At 49.6% G+C, this 20,612-nt stretch overlaps 1 protein-coding gene across 4 annotated transcripts in view; it reads left to right on the top strand.

Moving 5' to 3' along the window:
- Window positions 1–20,612, top strand: part of SHROOM3 (shroom family member 3) — a 128,595-nt gene that overhangs the window by 16,350 nt on the left and 91,633 nt on the right. The window lies entirely within an intron of this gene.

Raw genomic sequence — 20,612 nt, 5'->3', positions numbered from 1 at the left:
TCACTCCTTGGCTGGGAGACTTTGCAATGCAACGAGAAATGACACAAGTGGCTCAGTCTGTGGCGCTGGTCCCTCTGTCGGTGCTGAATCCCTGACCCACCAGGGCTGCGGTGGAGGGGTATGGTAGAGCTGCTCTTTGAGATGTTCTGCCTTTGGGGATGGAATGTTGTAGAAGGTCAGTTGGTGGCATATTTTACTACCAAAAAAATGTGATCCTATGAGCCAAACTCTATTTGGGATAAATTGCACACCAACACCAGTATCATAATATTTATTTTTTCTTGTTCTAGAGCAGCTAAGGCTTGCAGGTGACTGTTACGAGATGCTTTGGTAGTAGATCAGAGTGCCTGCAGAGAAATGGTTGTATTTATATATATGTATATATATTTGTGTGTGTGCATCAGCAGAGGGTGCTTATAGTTTGTAAGCCCATAAAGTCCCAGAATGCAAAAAAATCATGCTTTTGAGGTGAGTCAGAATATATGCTGGAGTATAGAACTGCAAGGTAATACATAGGTGGATGTACAGGGATCCCTGCACACCAGTCGCATGCTGTTCTCTTCCCTTAAATCGGTGTTTTGTGGAGAGGGAGAAAGAACTGGCCGTTAGCACAGGAAACAGAGACGTGAGAGTTGGGGAAAGGAGTAACTACAAAAAGTCAGGGCTTGCATAATACGCTTATGACAGTGTGGTGGTGTTGGTTAAGAGGTCTGGCTCGTGCATCCAGTCATCTCAGTGTTTAAGCCCTTTTTGTAGTTCACGGGGGTGTAATCTGCCCTTGTACTTTCAGTCAGCTGTAGACCGAGCAGAATACTCGGTCAGATGTCTTTGGTTAGTTGCTGAGTCTTCAGCACTACAGGTGGGTCTGCTTTTCTCTCGGGTAGTTTGAAAATGGTGGCAGTACCCTGCCGTTTCCAGTTAAAGCATTATCTGCCATCATGCTCGTGGACGTGGCATTCCAAAATGACCTCAAGGACACAAATTACTCCAATGACAGTGAATCTGAGTGCCAGTGTTGCGAGGCTTTCTACAGCTGTGGGATAGCACTGACCATCTTCAGTAGCAGTGCCCAGAAACCTGCAAGGCAAGCGCATCCTGCCGAGGGATTTCCTAACGCGGTAGTTGGAGATATGGGTGAGTGCCCGTTCTGTAAGGTGGTGATGTGGGAGCTGGGCCGGGGAGCCAAAGGCAGAGAGACAGGTGAGAGGCTGTGCCTTTCCGAACTCTGCATGTGTCCTCGCAAAATCCCTATTAAAAAAAAAAAGGAAATTAATAAAATAAAAGGATTTTTTTTTAAGAAGGAAATAAAATATAAGATGGCCAAAGGGAAAGAGTAGTTGTCTCATAGCTGCTCAGCAGGCGGCTCTGAGGCTCGGGGGTCCTCCTGGTGAACTGCAGCTGAATTGGTCATTGTTCGGTGTGTCACCCAGCTGGTGGGGTCAGCGCTGCTCTGGCCTGGGCCCGCCGCTGACGGACAGCTCTGCAGAGGCCATTAGCACAACATCATCACAGGCTGAAAAGAAAACTCTGGGTGCCTTTCTTAACTTTTCCCCCCTGTTCTCCAAATCTTTAGGGTAATACAGCTTTTCTTATTTTACTCTGAATCTCTTAATGCTTCTGTTATGTATGAAGGTTTTCACAGCAAAATATGGCCTGGAGAGCAGAAAGTGGAGCTCTTCCAGGGATCCACGAGGACCTGCAAAGATTCTCTTGCGCTGCTAAAGGAAGAATTAATCGTGGTCAGAAAGATTTCCTGCAGGGTTGTAGTGTGCTCTGTGCTCTCATCCATCTCTGAGGCACTAGTGGAAATTCCAGCTGGCAAGGAGATGCTTTGTTTGGTTTGGTTTGGTTTGTTTTTCTGGTTAACTAAATCAGTTTTGGAATCGGACAGAGTAAGTTCTTAGCGGTGTTACTGCTCTTAACAAAACCAACAGCAGCTGGGAAGAAGAATGCTGGAAGCGCGCTGGAAACCGTTCTCTCAGCTTTGCGTGGCCCACACCTTGGCCGCTTGGCTCTGTCTCTGGCTGCACTGTGCTCTGCACGTTTGGCGTCTGACTACATGTTGGAGCACAGCTCGGGAATGGGAGCTGCCCTGCTGCTGGTGCTCAACATAACGGCAGCTCGGAGGTCACCGGACTTGATATTTTTGCCCACCCGTGTTCTCGGTTAAATATCAAGATAGCTGTAAGTCCCAGCACATGAGTTGTCGCTCTCAAGGGCTGCCTAACCCGCAGGGCTTGCCTTGCCTGAGTTGTCGTGGCGTTTAACCAGCTTGGCCGGCTCTAAGGTTAACTGGGGACAGCTGTGGTATGCAGGACGCACGCTTGCTCCTCCCCACGTGGAACACGGAACGGGCGGCGGGGTGGTGGGAGGAGGGTGATGGGAAGGAGGGTGATGGGAACGCAGGCCAGGCCTCGCTGGGATGTGCGTGTGCGCTGATGAGGCCCCGAGCCCATGGCGGCCAGCTCTCGCCAAGGGTGCTTTGCACATGAGCGCACCAAGAATGCGCCAGCTATTCAACAATAATAAGTTTCTATGAGCACGCGTTTCTGAGCATGTCAAATTCTGTACCCATTCAGCTGCTAAAATCCGTGGAATTTGACACTTGGGAAACAATCCCATCCGAGAAGGGCTTGTACAAAGGGGAACTCGCATTACTTCCCAGCTGGAGCCTGGGCACTTGATTGGCTTGTCTAACACAATATCGCACATTTATTCCTAAAGCAAGATTAAAACTGTAGAAGAAAGATTAGTCAGCAAGATTACAAGAGGAAGCATTCTTAGAGAGTTGTATTAGCCATAAAGAACCCTCTGCTCTCCGCAACTGTAAAAGGAAAAGGTTTTTCTTCCACAGTTTCAGATGGTAGAGTTCTGCAAACACACAAATAGAGGGTCTAGTCTGTTCTCAGCTTAGAAATCCCATTATTTTCTCTGACATTACTTATATGTTTGAAGGAGAACATACTTAAGATTGTGAATAAGATGAGCAAATAGAAAAGAATCATTCTTAGAGACCTTGGTGTCCCAAAACCATGTCAACACCGGAAGGTGCTGACGTGCCCAAGGGCTGCTCACGCTGGAATGAGAGGGGAACACGTTGTCTCCTCCATTAGAACAAAATGCTGGAATCCAAGTCATTCCAGCTATAGAAAGTCACTGGTGAGACTCAGTACCATCAAGGAAATGGGAATTAAGAGAGAATAGGGATCAGGGTAATGCTAAAAACAGAGAAGTCATGAAGCAAAACTTCTCCGATTTCACTGGAAAGCTTTTCATCTACTTTGGCTAAAATTAATGTACCAAAGGCACAGGGGTTCCCCACTCGGGTGGGCTGAACAGGCCGTGTCAGGTTGGAGCTGCGGTAAATCAGCGTGGTTTTCTGACATCAGGAGGCTCACCCTCACACACGTCATTCCTTCCCGCTTTTCCAGACCATCCTACCACCCACATTTCCTCTCTGTTCCATCCATTCCTTAGTCAAAATAGAAATGCTGCTGGGGTTCAGTAGTTGCCTGGTTCTGGGGAGGTCATCACTGTACCAGCAGCAAGGTGTCCTCTCAAAGAGAAAATAACTCTTAGATCGCCCCGTTTTTGTCCACGTTGCCTTCCTGGCTGAGTATTGAAGAGCTGGAGATGAGTGCACTGAAACCTTTCCCACACTGCGAGTCTGGTATCAGTTTACCACAATAACTGCTCTCGGGAAAAACAAACATTAGCTCAGAAGAAGACAAACTGCAAAATACAAAGAGATGAAATATTAAGGAAATTGTCAGCAGCCACTTGAGCTTGTACAGTGGCACTTCACTTTCTGACCCAAGGGCTCAAGTGAGGTGAGCAGCGTTATTGAAACTTGTTAACCATGAATCCATTGTTCGTTTTAAGCTTTTTCCATGGGGTGATCGATACTTCAAAACCTGCGTGGGAACTGAAGGGAGATGGGAACAAACAGTGAGACCAGACGACAGGCTGGGTCCTTTCTTTGTGCAGCCGGTGCGGAAATCCTGGGGCAGCGCAAGGCGCCCTGCGGGAGGGCCGGGGATTCCGCCTGCGCTGGCCGCTCACGCCATGCCGTGTCTCACCTTTGCTTTGGGGCCAGAAGAGACTCCAGCAGGTTGTTGAGGGTGAAATACAATTTTCAAATTCGTGACAAACTTCCTGCTGTTGTGGGGTTGGTTGGTTTGTGCTTTGCTTTGTTTCTAAGTGTTGCACAGAGAAGCAGGACTGCTGAGTGCATCTGTGCAGGCGTGACGAACCCGCAGACTGGAAATCTGCGTGTGAAATTGTCCCGCGGTAAACCTGGGAAGAGTGGGCGAGATGTCAGTGGTGTTTCCTCTGCTACACGCTGATGGAACGGGAGCAGGTTTTGGCCCTGGCTGTTTCAGTGCGATGGATGAGCATCTTTACCTGCCTGCAGAAACAGAAAGACAGCAGCAGAGCCATCCGAGGACAGCCCTTGGGAGCTGGCCAATACCCCAAATCTGGCCTCTGGCACCAAAAGCCAGTGGTTTGTGATCTGAGCTGCTTCTCTCCCAGACACAGAAAAGAAAAGAGAGAGGAATTATGTGGATAAAGTAGAATTCATTACTGCTACAGAAATAAAATATGACGGCCTTTTGAGTTCTGAAGGAAAACAATGTATATATAATTCTGAATAACCACATCACCTCTTTGTTAGATCATGGGTCAGTTTTGCCTCCTCCATCGCTCCCACGAAAAGCACCTCATTCAGATTCATCAAGTATAATGTATAGAGGAATGATTTCCAGAGCCCAGTGCTTGAGCCGATACAAATCGAGGTGTTGGTTCTACTGGAACGACAGCAGGATCTCAGCTGAGAAACTGGCTTGTGTTTTTCTTTCATTCTTCATTTCTTGGAGTGAATAATGTGTCTCTAAGGTACAAAACTCGTTCTAGGAGGCATATTGCTCTGTCGCAAAGGACAGACTCAAGAATTCTGGTAGGTAATGTTAGGCGTAAAGTTCAGGCGTAAGGTTCAGCAAAATTTTGGGAGAGAATAGTTTCCCAGCTGTCTTTCAAACCGGGTCTTTTGGAAAGTTTGCTTGCAATAGTTGTGGCGGATTTTCCTGCTTTGTCCCACTCTTTAAGGAAAGACACCAGCAAAACCAGAGTGGGGTGCCCTGGTGTGTTTGTTCTTAGAAAACTGGCTTTTAGGGGTAGAAGTTCAGCAGAAGGAAAGCGAGAGTAGAAGGGACACTGTCTTGGAACAGAGTTTTATACATGGCTTCAGCAGCACATTCAGCCCTGAACTGACAGTTCAGAGAGGACATAGGCAACATACACAATGAAACTAATAGATGCAGCAGGTCATTCAGATGAGTGCGTTCTTCTGCCACCCACATAAAGAGCCGCAGGGTTTTTGTTCAGAGGGGCTTTCTGTGGTTCCTTCGGTAAAGCAGGGCTGGCAAGAAGCATTTCTCGTTGCTGTCCCAAGGGAGAAAGACGTTTGCTTGAAGATGAGCCCCTTCCATGTTTGCAGGGCAGGTTGTGAGAGATCCCAAATGAATGTGATCAAACGACGGCGGGGATATTTACATCACTGGAAAAATGGTTCCAGAACTGGAAGTTTCTCAGACGCATTATGGAGCGTGTGTCTTTACAGTGCAAAGAACTGCTGTAAGGACTCCTATTAGACAAGAGTGTTTTATAAGAGCCAGTTTTACAGAATGGGCTGAGGCGGCGGCATGCATAGTGACACATGGTAGTTAAAGTCAGTGTTTGTGCTTTCCAGCATTTTAGAAATGTGTTCTGTTCTCATAGTACTTTTAAATCCATAAGGAATTTTGTATACATGTACTATTTTGGTGCCTAACTGATTTTATCTGCATGCAGTTGGGGATCTGGGCCTTTATGTTGCTGTGCATTGGTTTCCTCTCTGTACTTTCTGAATATAAGAGGCGTTTGTGAGACTGTGACAATACGAGATACTAGAGTGTCTCAAAAGGCAGCAGACACCTAAACATATTTAATTTGGAAAAACTCATTGTTTTAAATAATAGCTTTTAAACCATAGCAGTAGGGTTGCAGTGTCGTCAGAGTCTTAATTTCTTATTGAGCTGGGGAAAAGCCATATCTGAAGTTGTAACAGACCTGCAGGTCATCTGGCTGTATTTGGGTCTGCCTGACCCGTCAAGCTGGCGTTTGTCTGCCAGTTGCAGCAGTGTGATGGGGATGATGGTGGGTGAAATGGAAACACGGCAATGCGTGCTTCAGGCACGCCGAGCTGGCACTGGAACCAGCCGACTGTGACTCAAAGGGAACAGGTCTGACATGGAGACCATGCGGTGCAAACGGCAGCCACAAAAGAGCAGCGTGCCTTTATTTTCTGATCACGCTAGGTTAACAACTGCTTGTTAGTCCCAAGGTGTCCTCTCCTTCCCCAAGTCCATTGCTTTGGGAAAGCAACGAGTTTTGCCTTTTTTACTCAAATGAACAGTTGGATGTGATGTGAGGTTTGAGGTGATGAAGCATGTATTATGAGCTATTACAACTTTATTGGCAAGTGTCAGGGCAAAACCATTTAGGGACTGTGGGCACAGCAATGGATAAGAGCCTTTTTATTTATTAATCACTTTAGTTCACATCGGAAACTCAACCAGCGGAAAAATAATCAGCTCTGCAAAACAGGCACATGGAGCAGAACACAGTCAGCTCATAGCTTGGTCTTGACATCGGCATTTTACCACTTGTGCGCTGGGACGATATGCCAGGTTTAATGACTGCAGACAGAGCTGAGAAAATGTTCATTATATGTGGAAGTTTATTAGATTAACTGGCTGGGAGACATTTTGTGGGGAACTTCAGTGAGACACTGCCAGTCCTGATGCTCCATGTTTTGAATTGCATGTTAAGTGCCTTCAGTTTAACTACAAAAGATACGTCAGCAGTGGTTGGATGCTGAAGCTACAAGATGTGATTAGAGACAAAGCGTGGCTGGCAAGGGTGGGCTGAAGTGCAGCAGTTCAGCGTCACGTTCACACGGGTCTCTGCCGGGGCGGGAGAGCCAGGCTGCTGTCTGGGCGCGGGACTGGGCTGTTAGAGACACGCTGCTGCAGATTTCAGCACCCAAACCGTGGGCTTCCCTTGGATTTGGAAGCCTTGAGGAAGGGCTGCTGCTGGCCGTCACTAGCCGTGGCAGGGTGAAATACCCATTGCAAGCCCTTGCAGGGCGCCGCTGCATGGTCATTGCTCTCTTACAGCAGGAGGACTGTGTCTGCAAAATACTTCTGTGTAGTCGACATCCACATATAGTGACTTTAGCAATGTTTGGTCAAGTCCCCAGAAGGACGTGAGTTAAACCAATTCCAAACAGCCCGAGCAGTGTCTGCCATAAGACTTCTGCCTCGAGGTTTGGAGTGTGCTTTTTGTTCTTTCCTCTTAGAACATTTACGCAATCTTGAAGTTTTCTGCAGCTTTTTTGACTCAAAGCTGTTGTTGCAAACTTGTTTACCAGAAGGGACATGTTCATCATTCTCAGGACCTGTTAAATTCCTGAGAGATTCCGTCAGTGACAATGATATCCCGGGATGCTGTGGATGCGGTGGCTGATCCCAGGGGTGCTGCGGAGCCACTTGGAGCTGACACAATTGACCACATTCATTGAAGCGGCAGGGAGAGCGCAGGGCAACAGAGTGTAGTTACCTTCTCTGGAATTTGGCCAGCATCCCAGCTACCACTAATGCCTCTGCTCTTACAGCAGTGTCCTGGGATTTTCTTTAATGTATGATTCAGCTTATAAAAACATGTGCCTGCCGCCTCAGCCCCTGGAGCTATGGCAATTAAAGAAATGTGATTTAGCCAATGTGTACCGACTGGCTTTAGCAGGCACATTCCCTTCCTTTGTAGTTATTTCTGCTCCCCTCCCCTTTCTTGTCATCCCCATCCCCAGAGTGAAGCTTCCAGTGCCTTGCGTAAACAGTGGGCAGTGGGTCCCTGTGCCCCGTTCTGGTGGTGTTCTGGTCGTACAAACAGTCTGCAACGGCTGCACGGTCACAAAGCGCGCTCTGTGGACGCAGTCGAGTGGATTTTGAGAAGGCTCTGAGCAGCCTGGCGGGCAGACGGACCCGGCGTCTGCCAGCGAGTGAGGGCCCCGCGACGCTCTTGACTGTTCCCGTTGTGCGTGAAGCGGGAATGTGATTTTTCAGTGATTAAGACTGAAGCCAAGAAAATGGAAAAGGTCGTTTAATATTCAGATGTAAAGTGCTCCTTGCACTTGGTCCAGCAGAGCCCATAGGCATTCATACATCACCATGGGGACATGCTGATCCCTTGGGACCCAGCTCTGCATGTGAGAAGAGAGGACACAGGCGAGTCCCAGAGGCCTCTCATGGTGCAGGAGTCAGGACAGGTTTTGGGCGCTGTCCTTGCTTAGGGATGGAGCTGGAGCAAGCCTAGCAGCACCCATCAAAAACATGCCTTGGGAGTCCCGTTCCTTCCTGAGATCAAGGGCCTTCCGCTGCTGATAGCCGAACAGGTCATTTCACATTGCCCGCATCAGTGGGAATTTCCTAGCTGTTTGTCCTGTCAGTTTATTTTCAGTGACATTTTTGGAAACAGAAGAGCAGCAAAAAAACTGAGAGAACTGTGAGAAACCAGGAAATGGTACCAAGTGGAGGAGAAAGCAGGAAGGGAACGAATGTTTGCAGTTTGTATTTGACATGCTTGTGGTGGACTTTTCACTGGCGCACATGGCAAAATAAGAATGTGAAACCCTTACTCTAAAAAAGCATTTACATATCATGCCAGTGGGTCTGAAGCCTGCATTTCGGGTGCAGGGCAAGGGGTGAGTATAGGCTTCTGCTGAGTCAGCAGCCGTCTGGACTGTGTATGGAGGTTTGTACTCACACAGAAGACAGTTTCAAAAGGCAAGCGTAAGAGCGAGAGCTCTCCAGCCCGCGGGGAGGCAGCGGGCAGCGTGCCTGCTGTTCTTACAGGTGTGCGTGCCGCCTCTATCTCCGCGGCACCTGACAGCATCGCTGGCTCTGAGGGCTGGGACCTGGCTCCACCTGAGCGGCAGCTGAACTCAGTAATGTGTCTACTGTGCCGAAAAATAGTTCTGCCAAGAAGTATTTGGCTTGATAAAGGAATGAGCTTGGAAGCACGGCTATAAATCACCTTCCCTAAATAAAGGGCTTGATAAGACAATTCTGAGAAAGATGTGGCTACTTCAGAGGACTCAGGCAGGGCGAGGGATAGGTGCTTTGTGCGTACATTAGTGAAGTTCAGCGCTGCTGGTACAGGACAAAATAGAGGAGGAAAAACTGCTGCTCTCTTGAGAGGACAAAGGCTGGACCTTAGGAAAACAAACGTTGTGCTCTGTAAGGCCTAGGAGCTTGTCCTGTGCATCATCTCTCAGGATACGTGTAAAAGAGACACAGAGCAGGCACTTTGCTTTTCTGTTGTGAGAGTGGATTTAGGAACGACCTTTCCCTCTCACCCACAGCTGAAGGGAATTTTTTAAGGCAGAAGAGAACAAACGTGCTTCCTTGCATACCCTGGCTGCTTTTGCATCATTCCTGTCCACATCTGCAGTGTAATATTAACAAGCAAGTTCCTGGATTGCTGTGAAATGCCTTGCTAATCACTAGCTAAGCCTGCTTTTATCATCTTACTTTCAAAATTGCTCCAGCATTTTCTTGATCTGGCAGAAACTGCTCCATGTGCAGGTTGGAGACATTTAGGCTGACACTTGGGCAGGGGGCCTGGGGCTGCACGTGGCCTCTTGGACACGAGTTAAAGAATTGACACAGAGCCCAAACAAGATGAATTCAGCGCTTGTTAACGTGTATTATCCAGCGTTTAGCAGCCTAAGGTACTTCCAGGACAAACTGGTAGGGAACGTGCTCTGACCCCGCAGGTTGAGTGCTATGAGCAGAAATGTGGGAGAGCTGCGGAGCTGAGGCCATGGGCACAGGCTGGGGGGCAGGACCCCTCTTCTCTCATCTGGTACTTAGGGCACTGCAGCATTCCCTGCTGAGTCTCACTGGGTTTCCAAATCTAAATTAAGAAATAAGGTAAATGCCGCTGTTTAACAGTTTATTCTTGCTTTCCCACACCATAACATTTATCCATGCATCTGCCTTTGACTCTTTGAGATATTCACTCTGGCTTAAGTGCAGCAACTGCTCTATTTTCATGACAACAGTAATAACTGGATGGCCTTTCAGATTAATTTGCCACTCGTGCATAACTCATGTTACTGAAAACAGAACTATCCATGTGTTTGAAGAGTGAAGTTCAGGCTTAGGCCTGGCTCTGAGCTGGCAGGGTTTCGTTCCTCTGCTCATTAACACCGCATGAGCTGCTCTTGCAGCCCATCATGAGGAGGGCAGCCCACATGGCCGAGTCCCGCAGAGGAGAGCGGTTGTCCCTGCCATTCCAGCTGCCGCGGGGTGGCAGCAGGGGACAGGAATAGTGGCTGCAGGGGACAGGAATAGTGGCAGCAGGGGGAGGGCTTTGAGCGGAGTTCATTCTTCCATCTCCCTGCCGCTCTCAGTAGGACCACCAAGCCCTGAGAGACATCGCCAAGGCCTGAGCACGGACAGGCTTTTCAGACCCCCCACTCTTTTCCATTTGGGTGAGCTGGTAGGACCCTGTTTAGGAAGCGGCTGGTGCGCGGCTCAGATTGCACACTTTCTGCGGGTTCACGGGAGCAGGCTCTCTCGTGCGCAGCCAGGCCTGTGGCGGCACCAGGTCACGGGGCGGTGGGCAGTGCAGGCAGGTGTGTACAGCGGTACGTGGTGCCGCTCGGAGGTACACGGACACTTTGATTTGCAGATATTCATTCTTGTATGAAATTGAAACATATTGCTCTGCTCTCTCCTGCGCTTTTGATCATTTCTGAGTATTTGATTGTGATCCTTTACTATCTGGGGGTTACAGCAGTGTCACAGAAAATGCTGGGGGGCAGTTCTTTTACTGTGTTGATGTTGGGGAGAAGACTGATGATGGATGGTGCCATGAAGTGCTCTTCACACAGACACCGGTCCCGCAGACAGCGTGCCTGTGTATGGTGTGCTCCCACACACGGTGCGGTGTGCTCCCCCACACGGTGCGGTGTGCTCCCACACACACGGTGCGGTGTGCTCCCGCACACACGGTGCGGTGTGCTCCCACACACGGTGTGGTGTGCTCCCACACACACGGTGCGGTGTGCTCCCGCACACACGGTGTGGTGTGCTCCCCACACACGGTGCGGTGTGCTCCCCCACAGGGTGCGGTGTGCTCCCCCACACACACGGTGCGGTGTGCTCCCCCACACACACGGTGCGGTGTGCTCCCACACACACGGTACGGTGTGCTCCCGCACACACGGTGCGGTGTGCTCCCGCACACACGGTGTGGTGTGCTCCCCACACACGGTGCGGTGTGCTCCCCCACACGGTGCGGTGTGCTCCCCCACACACACGGTGCGGTGTGCTCCCCCACACACACGGTGCGGTGTGCTCCCACACACACGGTACGGTGTGCTCCCACACACACGGTGCGGTGTGCTCCCGCACACACGGTGTGGTGTGCTCCCCACACACGGTGCGGTGTGCTCCCCCACAGGGTGCGGTGTGCTCCCACACACAGTGCGGTGTGCTCCCACACACACGGTACGGTGTGCTCCCACACATACGGTGTGCTCCCACACACACGGTGCGTTGTGCCCCCACGCACACGGTGCGGTGTGCTCCCACACACACGGTACGGTGTGCTCCCGCACATGGTGTGGTGTGCTCCCACACATACGGTGTGCTCCCACACACACGGTGCGTTGTGCCCCCACACACACGGTGCGTTGTGCTCCCACACACACGGTACGGTGTGCTCCCGCACATGGTGTGGTGTGCTCCCACACATACGGTGTGCTCCCACATTCTGCTGCACAAACCCTGTCTTTTAAAAGTAGCTGCTGCATGGATGTCTGGAGCTGGCCATCTCAGCAGCAACGCTGAGCATCTCGGAGAAGTAGCCTTCCTTTTGTCTCCAGGAGGCTTTGTCCTTCACTGCAGGGCTAAAGCACGCTGGAGGTGCAGTGGGGAGAAGGGCGCGGGAGGAAGGGCGGCAAGCTCATCTGTAGGCAAGGAAGAGGAATCTCAAGGGTTGTGAGCCTGGCATCTGTCGTGGGCACTAAATTCGCTTGAGGAGACTTTTTAATAATTATGGAAGGCTGGGGAATAAAGAAAGGGTTTGCCAAGTGTGATGTGATGACAATGACTCGAACCGTAAAATTCCTCTTCTGCAGCGGCACCGTGGCTCTAAGCTGCACTGTTGCCATTATCTGGTCCGGGGGAGTTCTCGCTGTGTTATTGTGGAGCGTGTGTGACCTGGCAGTGATTCAAAAGACATCGAGCCGCTGTGCTGGGATGAACTGGCCCAGCTACCTCCCAGATCCCACTAGCATCGCTTTCCCATGGCCTGGGGACGCTAGCGGTGCTGTCTTGCGCTCGAGGACACATCTCTTGATGTTGAGCTGTGTTTGAATTGCTGTTGGCTGCTCTAAGCTTCAGTCTTCAAAGAGTGTCTAAAAATTTTGATGTCTGGTTCTCATTAAAAAGAGCGAGAACTCAATACAGGGATCCCCATGGCAGCTGTTTGGATGCCTGGCGGGAGCACCGGTCGGTTCACCAAGCATGGCTCTGCTGCATCATCTTTGTGTTTTCCTTTAGGTTAAAGACCATTTAGTGGTTATTAGTTTGTATTAGGAAGCTTAGGGAGGAATGAGGTTCATGATGAAAAGCGGAATATAGCGCAAAAGAAAGAAATGGAAACAGAAGCACAGTGGAGGAGATGACAACCACAGCAAATAGAGAAGAATTAAAACTGTGGAAACAAGCGGGGAGCCAAAATACAGATGGAAGGCCATCCAAGAGCAGTTCTGCTTGGCTGCAGAAAGGGGAAATTGCCGTGAGGGAAATGTCTCACTGGTGAGGACGTGGTAGAAGTACCGAAGGGGAGGGAGTCTCGTTTGGCATCAGTACAGCATGGGCCGGCAGGCAGCGTGCAGCTCCACACTAACGTGTGGCTCCTTCTGTGACCCGGGAAAAGTTACATAAACATTGCTGCTGGTTTTATTCCTCTCTCATTTAGGAACAATACTTCCTGCTGTCTTCCCGTGGCGTTGAAAGGTCAAATTAGCCGATGGGAGGAAAGTTCTTGAGGATCGTTATTACTGTTGTCATTACTACTATTATTGCTGTTTATAATAACAGGTATGATAAAAGCGTTAATACTGGGGAAGGGAAACAGGGGCAAGAGAAGTGGGAAACATCAAAAGCAGCAAGTGGCTGTGCTGGGCCAAGGATCTGTCTCCAGGAAGGATAAGTACTACCTGTTCAGTAGCCAGAAAATCCTCTAGGTTTAGCTTTACCTAATGTATGCAATTACCTGATCGCAGGGCAGATTTTCTTGGCGTTCGTATTTTGAATTCAGGTGAGCAGTGGGCCGGGGCAGGATGTTCACTGTCTAATTGTGCTGAAAAAGCCCCTCAACAACTGCACTTTGAGAGCTTGCTGGTTGTCTCCTTTCTTCTCTGACCCGACCACAGCTGTGTACATCTCAGCCCTATTTTCTTGGGTGGAAATATTATCCAGTTACCCCAAAAAGACAATCCAGAGAAAGTCTCATATCAAGCTACAACCCCTGGGGGTTATGGCAATATAGCTCATAACAGCAAGTAGAGAAAAGAGGTAGAGAGGCCTGGGCAGGCTTGTAAAGCCTCCTGTAACAAGGACTGAAAGGCAAGAGCTGCATGTTGTTGAAAATTGCCCTTGGAGTAGGTAATAAAAAGAATTTTGCCAGTGCATCTCTGACTGGCTTGTTTTCCTAGATAGCAAGGCCGGGGAGGGAGAGTATGTAAGGTCTTGCTGTCAGAAGAGAGTATGCAAAGCAAAAGAAACGGCAAACAGCAGAGAAATAGTAAGATGTTCCTGTGCCTATCCATTTGCACTCAAAGGTGACGTTTCTGGAGGTGGGCCCGTTCTTGCACGGTTTACATTTTGGTTCGTAGGGGGGTGTTGGTTCGTGACATCCCACAGTTTGGGGGATACATTGCAGCCCCCAAGAAGGGCTGTTTGGAGATGGCAAGGGAAAAGCTTCAGGGAGCACTTGGTGCCATTGACCCAAAATCCTAGGGTTTGTAGGGCTCAGACGGACTCCTAAAGCAGTCCTGATTGCGGAAACCTTGGGTGTGTTTGGGGCAGAGTCTTTGACAAACAGCTATTTGTAACTCTCACACTGCAAAGCAAACATTAACTCAGACCTGTGCAGCCAGGGCTCTGGGTGCTCCGTCAGATACACCAGGGTAGCGGGGAGTGAGTTCTTGCAGCCCCTTGAGCCGATATCACCCTGATAATTGCTGCAGACCAAACAGGAGCAAGTTAACGTGCTCCAGGCCCCGTATTTGTATCACCTGTTCATATACCCTCTGTGGCATGCATGGAATGGATTGTTTGCAAAAAACAAACAGTGAACAAAGAAGTAAGGCTCTCGGATTCCCATGTGCACAGGGTGTGTGCTGCAGGCAAGGCTGCTGCACAGAAGCTGGGCTCACGCGGGGGGCCAGCAGGAGAGAGCGGTCCCTCGGGTGTCAGCGCTGCAGAGGGCGAGCGCTGCCCGCGCCTGCTCACGCGTGGGTTTTCCACAGCGGCTCTGTGACTCAGGTGCACATGGGTGCTTTTATTCAGGAGCTGGCCGTGATAACGTGTTTGTACCACCCCTCTGAAGAGGGAGCTGATACGGCTCTAGGTGTTACCGTAGAGCAAACACAGGTTAGTTCCTTGTCTTGTATATATGGAGTGGGATGGAGTAAATTCATTGGTAGTTTTGCTGCTTCTTACAGAAAAGATCCTGGAGGCTTCTTGAAGTCCTTGTGTCAAAGCTGTAGTGTTAGGTCCATCTTTTTTGGTGCATTAGCTGAAAGGAGACTTGATTTTCCTTGCCTCTTCTACTTTTATATGTAAAAATCTCTGTGGGAGCCTAAGAGTTCATTGCTTAAGAAGATGGAAAATTCTCTTAAGAGCTAAGCCTTCTTTCCTCCGCTGGCTTAGGAACTGAGAGTCACCCGGAGGAGTCAGACACAAACTCATCCAAGCAGGTCTCCTTATCTCCTGTGGCTGAAGCCAGCAATCTGTTTTCCATCCACTTCTTGCCACCTTTTGCGGAAGGGCCGACTGCTGAGATTAACCTTGTTCCCAGGACAGGAAGCAATCCCACGGGACACGGGAAGGTGTGGAAGTGTTGGACTGCAGGGCAGTCCTAGGAATGCCCTTCAATCCTCGCATTTGTCAGCACTTGCACCCAGCCTGCCTGGGTCACAGTGGTATTTCTGCAGCTGGATCGCTGCTTCGGTGCCCGAAGCTGCTTTGCTTTGCTACCCTCAGTAAACTATGCTGGGAAAGGTCCCGGTCCTTGAGGGAGCGTCTGTCCGTGCTGGGGTGGGGGCACTGCAGTGTACCGCCACATTTCCATCTGCAGCGCTTGGGGGAGAACAGGTCACACTGCGGCTGCATGGGCTTCAGTCTGGCTTTGGGGAATAGCCAGAAAAGGCGAGATCCTGGTCCCCTTTGTATCACAGGCTCTGTACAATTTTCACACGGCATCCTGGACAGGTTTCAGGTTGGGTAAATACGACTCACTTGCCTGAAATCCCTCCTGTGAAAAAAACATAAGTAGTTCCTGCTCATTTCAGCTTTCGTCACACGCGCTGCAGAGGAGCCGTGAGCCGTCTGGGACGCTCCGGCTCAGCCTGGGCTCCTGACCCTTCTCTGTGAGCACGGATACTGCGGGGTTTGTCACAATGCTAACATCAGAGCTGGGGTCACTGCCAGCTTGGTGAGTAAACGTCCCTCTGGATTTACGGTGGTGCCTGGCTGATGTAGTATCTGGAAAATAGTATCCCGCTATCTGGAAAATGATGTCCCTTCCAATCCCTGACATTCTGTGATCCTGTGAAAATAAGCCTGGAGATGCCAGAAGTGTCAGAGCTGTGAATGATAAGGGCTGGGTCTTGCTCCAAGGCAAGTAAATATGTTTGTTAACATGGTTCACGCTGAGTGTGGGAGAAAATATGTTTGTTTGCCTGTCTTAAATAACAGAATTTTTTTGGAAGTGCCAGAAAAATTTCCTAGCACTGCTCACCCTTCAAACCCGTGTCGTTTAACTTGTTCTTCTACTGAATACAGTTCAGCCTCTCAAGGTGAATTCATTCTGTGTACACCTTGTATGACTACCTGGAATAAATCAGTGTCTCCACTACCATGCTTTGAAGATGGGAGCAGAAATGTTACTGTAGAACCATCCAGAGCACTATGAGAAAGAATTCCTTCCTGCTTCCTGCAGAATAAAACAATAACTAATTTGGAAACACTTTTCTTCGGCTCGGGGTAAATGTCACTAGCTGAATTCTCTGGAGATGAGCGTCTGCATCAGGGATGGGGATATCCAGCCGAGACACGGCTCCAGAGAGAGACCTTTGACTTCACTATTTTTTGATTGAATTGTCTTAACTGCTCTATCATGCTGACACAGAGGCTGGGGACAATGGGGAAGAATTTCTGTCTGCTGCATGGGAGACACTGGCTGCCCCGGCTCGTGACACGGCACTGGGTCTGGGCGAGGGAGCAGCGTGTGCCCTGGGGCCACTCAGCAGCTCTGCAGCGCCCTTTGCAGGTTTGGGAACCAGCTCTGAACTCCCCCAGGGGCTTAAAAATCTCCAACAGGAAGCCGAATCAATCAAGTACTCCAGGAGTTTAGCGAGCAAGCCGCGCTTGGCTGTGTGCGCCGCTGTGCAGGGGCATGGCGTGGCTGCTCTGGGGTGCTGTGTTACACATAGCAGTGCACACGTCTCACCTGTCCGGTGCTCCAGTCTGCACACTGAGAAGTGATTAAAATCTTGACTGTTGAATTTGGAAGAGGAGACAGTCAGTTTCCCTGTGTTTGCTCTCAGATCCTCAGCTGGTTTGACCCTTTTCCCCAGGCTGCAGCAGTGCTAATGACCCAGCGAGTGGCCTGGCAGGGGTGAACCCCAGATTCACTGGCAATGCGCCGTTCCACTGGAAAGAACAAAACCAGCTCCAGGAAAACGTTTGAAAATAAGGGGCATAAAGTGGAGAGCGTTATTCTGTAACTCCCCTGGGTGGGTCAGACTCCGTGTAGCAGAGGTAGCGACCTCTCTCAGTCCTTTCGTGGAACAAATATTTTTCCCTCTCTCACCCTGTCGTTTCCTATAAGACTTTTTTCTGCAGCTCAGGAATTCTGGACAGCCATCTCCAGCAGTTCATTTGTGATGCTTCCCTTCCCCCCGTTACAATATGTGACACGAAAAGGGCAGCGGTTTGCCGTTGCGATTGCTGCTGCTGCCGACAGGCAGCTGAGCTGGCTGGTCCCTGCAGAGCGCCTCCCGGTGTCGCGAGCAGCTGCACCGACCTGACCTGCGCGGCACAGCTCTCCCTGGGTAACTGCATATGCCGTGCATACCTGTTTGCTTCCTTGCTTGGTTTTTTCATAGAGAAACCTCAGCAATTAGGTTTACAGTCTAGGAATCGCTCGTGCCATTTGTAATACAATGAACACAAAGGTGGAATGATCCATCTTAAAAGCTACAGAGAATTTGTTGTTACTAAAGCCCCTCAAAGAAAGATGCAGAGAAAAGAGAAATAAATAAAGAAAACCTATTTAAAATAACCAAGAAAGGGTCTCAGTTAGACAGCATTCTCTAAACCTACAGTAACCATAGCAAGCCAAACAAAAGACAGTAGTAATAAGTCTTGTGTATCCTTGGTGATCTGCTTAAGCAACTTGTTGCTTTTACAGTAAGCCAAAAAAAGGGAGAACAGATGGGTTCAAAGTCTGCCGCAACGTCTATTGAGTGACAAGAAGCCTCCTCTAATGGAAGAACATGGAGTGGCGGGTGAATGCGAAGCAGGGCCAGGGGTGGCCTAGGGCTTTTGAGGGAAGGGCAGTGGGCAGGGAAGGCTTTGCTGCAGTAAAGGCAACTGAGGGACGTGGGTTTGCGTCAGAGGCGTTTTGAAGCGGGTGTATTTCGGGAGAGGCCAGCTTGGCAGGGAAGGGCTCTTACTGGCTGTTGAGTGACCTCTCACACTAGCTCACTTAGCTCATGGCTATTACATTTGTGGCGCAAGTGAGTGTTGAGGATGATTTTGACGATGCTGTGACTGCTCAAGCTGCTCCAACACAACTTACACGCTCAGAACAACTGTGTTGCTGGCTCAGCCCTTGCTGACCAGCAGCACGCAGAACCACTTGAGGCTGAGGGAACAGCTCGAGACTTGGCCTCTCATTTGTCTCCCAGGGCGAGCAGGTTGTTCAGGAGGGTAAGCACTGGCACAAGTGGCCGGCCTGCCTGTTGCCTGCCGCGGCCTGCACGGCTCTGCAGGCGTCTTCCCCCCTGAGCCGCCAGAGCATCGCGGAGCAGCAGGTCCCAGCCCTGCCTTTGCTCAGCCTGGCCCCGTGAAGTAGGTGTTCATTTAAACAGATTATGTGTACGCTGAGCTCTGTTTGCTTTGTTGGTAATTGTTACAAGCAGTAGAGGTAGAGTTTTGTGTTTATAGTGCAGCTTGTTTTGTTTGAATCATTCAGTCCTTTCCTTGAAATATTGCCACTCCTTAAACACAAATATTTCCAGAGGCATTGAGGGAGAAGAAATGAACGTGGAGCCCAGGAGCCTTGCTTTGCGAGGCCGTGCCTTGTTTCGGGGCTTCGGGTGGAAACCTGGGAGTCTTTTGGCCTCTTGTGACTCCCGGAGTTGTATTGCCAGGTCACGGGGCTGTCGTCAGTCTTTCCTTCAGAAACCTTCAGGAATTTGCATCCACGGTACGCCAGATGAATAGATGAGACAACTGTACCTAAGCAACAGACAGCCGAGAGGGCTAAAGGATTGTTAATAGATAACGATGTAAACAACAAAAGATCAATCAATTAAAAAAAAAATCCCTTCTGTTGACTATATCCCAGGTTAATCTAACCCATAGTATCCCAGTCTATTGTATGTGGTTGAAATGATACCCACCTGTTTTCCTTTGGAACAGCAACAAACTGAGCAATACCGCATCTTAGTTTGTTATTTATTTATGCTGGCAGCACGGTCTAATGTTTCATCTTCCACCCTTCCTGGTCATTGTGATACAAGGCTCTTTATAGCAAGTCGCATTCCTGTGGTTTTATCCATTCTTAAGAAGAAAAGAACAAACTCATTCATCAGTGGAATGACTTCCTGGTAGGATGAGTGACAATGATTTTTACCTGCCTTTGTAGGGGGGTAAGAGAATCTATTAGCTAATGTTTGTGGAAGTCAAGATTTTACGTGTTAGAAGATACATGAGCTGGAATACTATTGTTCAGAAGAACAGACCTGCTTTGCCTGTGGGAAATCACCATTCAACACTGAAATGAATGTTCTGGTAAAAATCTGGCTAATCTGCGTGTGGCGAGTCCCATGTCCGAGTTGTGGCTCAGTTACCTTTTGCCTGGCATGGCATGAAACGAGTGACGGCGTGCAGCCTCGGTGCTCAGCAGATGGGACCCTGCAAGCAGCAGCGCTGCCGCTGGCCGCGCGGAGCCCCAGCTCACTTCAGATGCCGCTTGCTGTCTCAGGGCCATGTTGGGAAGGGGAAGGACTGAAGAGAGAGATTGTACTTCTAACGTGCCATGAGACGTTATACTCAAGTAAGGGGCACACAACAATTGCTGGCACAGGTCGTAGCTTCTGGGGAACAGGAACTGCCAGGTGCTTTGAATATCAGATTTTGTGGTGGCAAGTTTTATAATAAGAGCTATTTCAGTCGCACTCCCAACTGGTTGCACTCCTTGGTCCCCAGAAATCGGGGATTTGCGGTGCATTAACCCAAATATACCCTGGCCCTCTGCTATGCTAGTCCTTTGCAGAGAGGTAGAGCATTCATGCACAAGGCTGCAGTTCAGAAAGCCAGGGCCAAATTTGCTTGTCCTTTGCCTTGTCACTTCTTTGCAGGCTTGGTGTGTTTCTGCTGGCACACTGAGGGAGAATTGGTGCGCGTGGAGGACCATACACAACAAAGTGCCTTAAGATTCTTCTTTGGTTTGCCACTACATAGCCTTGGGCGTGCTGCTCACTTTCTCAGAAATTAAAACATTTGCCTGCTTTCTTTTACACTGTGCTTTGAAATCCCTAGCTGAAAAACCTGGAAGAGGTGCTACACGTCATTACCAACATACTCCTGTGTGCACCTGCTCTCTTGCTGCCCGGTAAGCAAGAAGCTGTTGTTAACCAGCCAGCTAGATCACCAACAGCAGCTTGAACAATAAAGAATCCCATCTGAGCTCTTCTAATCCTGGCTTTGCCCTTGGGCTTATGCCTGAGTACTGTTATCAGGAAGTGTTCCATGGCTGTTTTGCTGGCGTTTACTGCTTCCAAATACCAATGGCTTTTCAAAGCAGTGCTTCTTGGCAGGATTAGTTTGGCAGCTGATCCCCAGCTTCCATCTATATGAAATGCAGGGGAGTCAAGCACAGCCCTTTGAGGAAGCTGGCTGGCAAAGAGTCAGAGAGCTGAGTTTGGGGCTGACAGACCTAATCCCTTCAACAGAAGTGCATGCTCAACTCTGCGTGTGACA

The sequence above is a fragment of the Columba livia genome, chromosome 4, assembly GCF_036013475.1.
Source record: "Columba livia isolate bColLiv1 breed racing homer chromosome 4, bColLiv1.pat.W.v2, whole genome shotgun sequence".
NCBI lineage: Eukaryota > Metazoa > Chordata > Aves > Columbiformes > Columbidae > Columba > Columba livia.
This window is presented reverse-complemented; position numbering and strand designations above follow the sequence as displayed.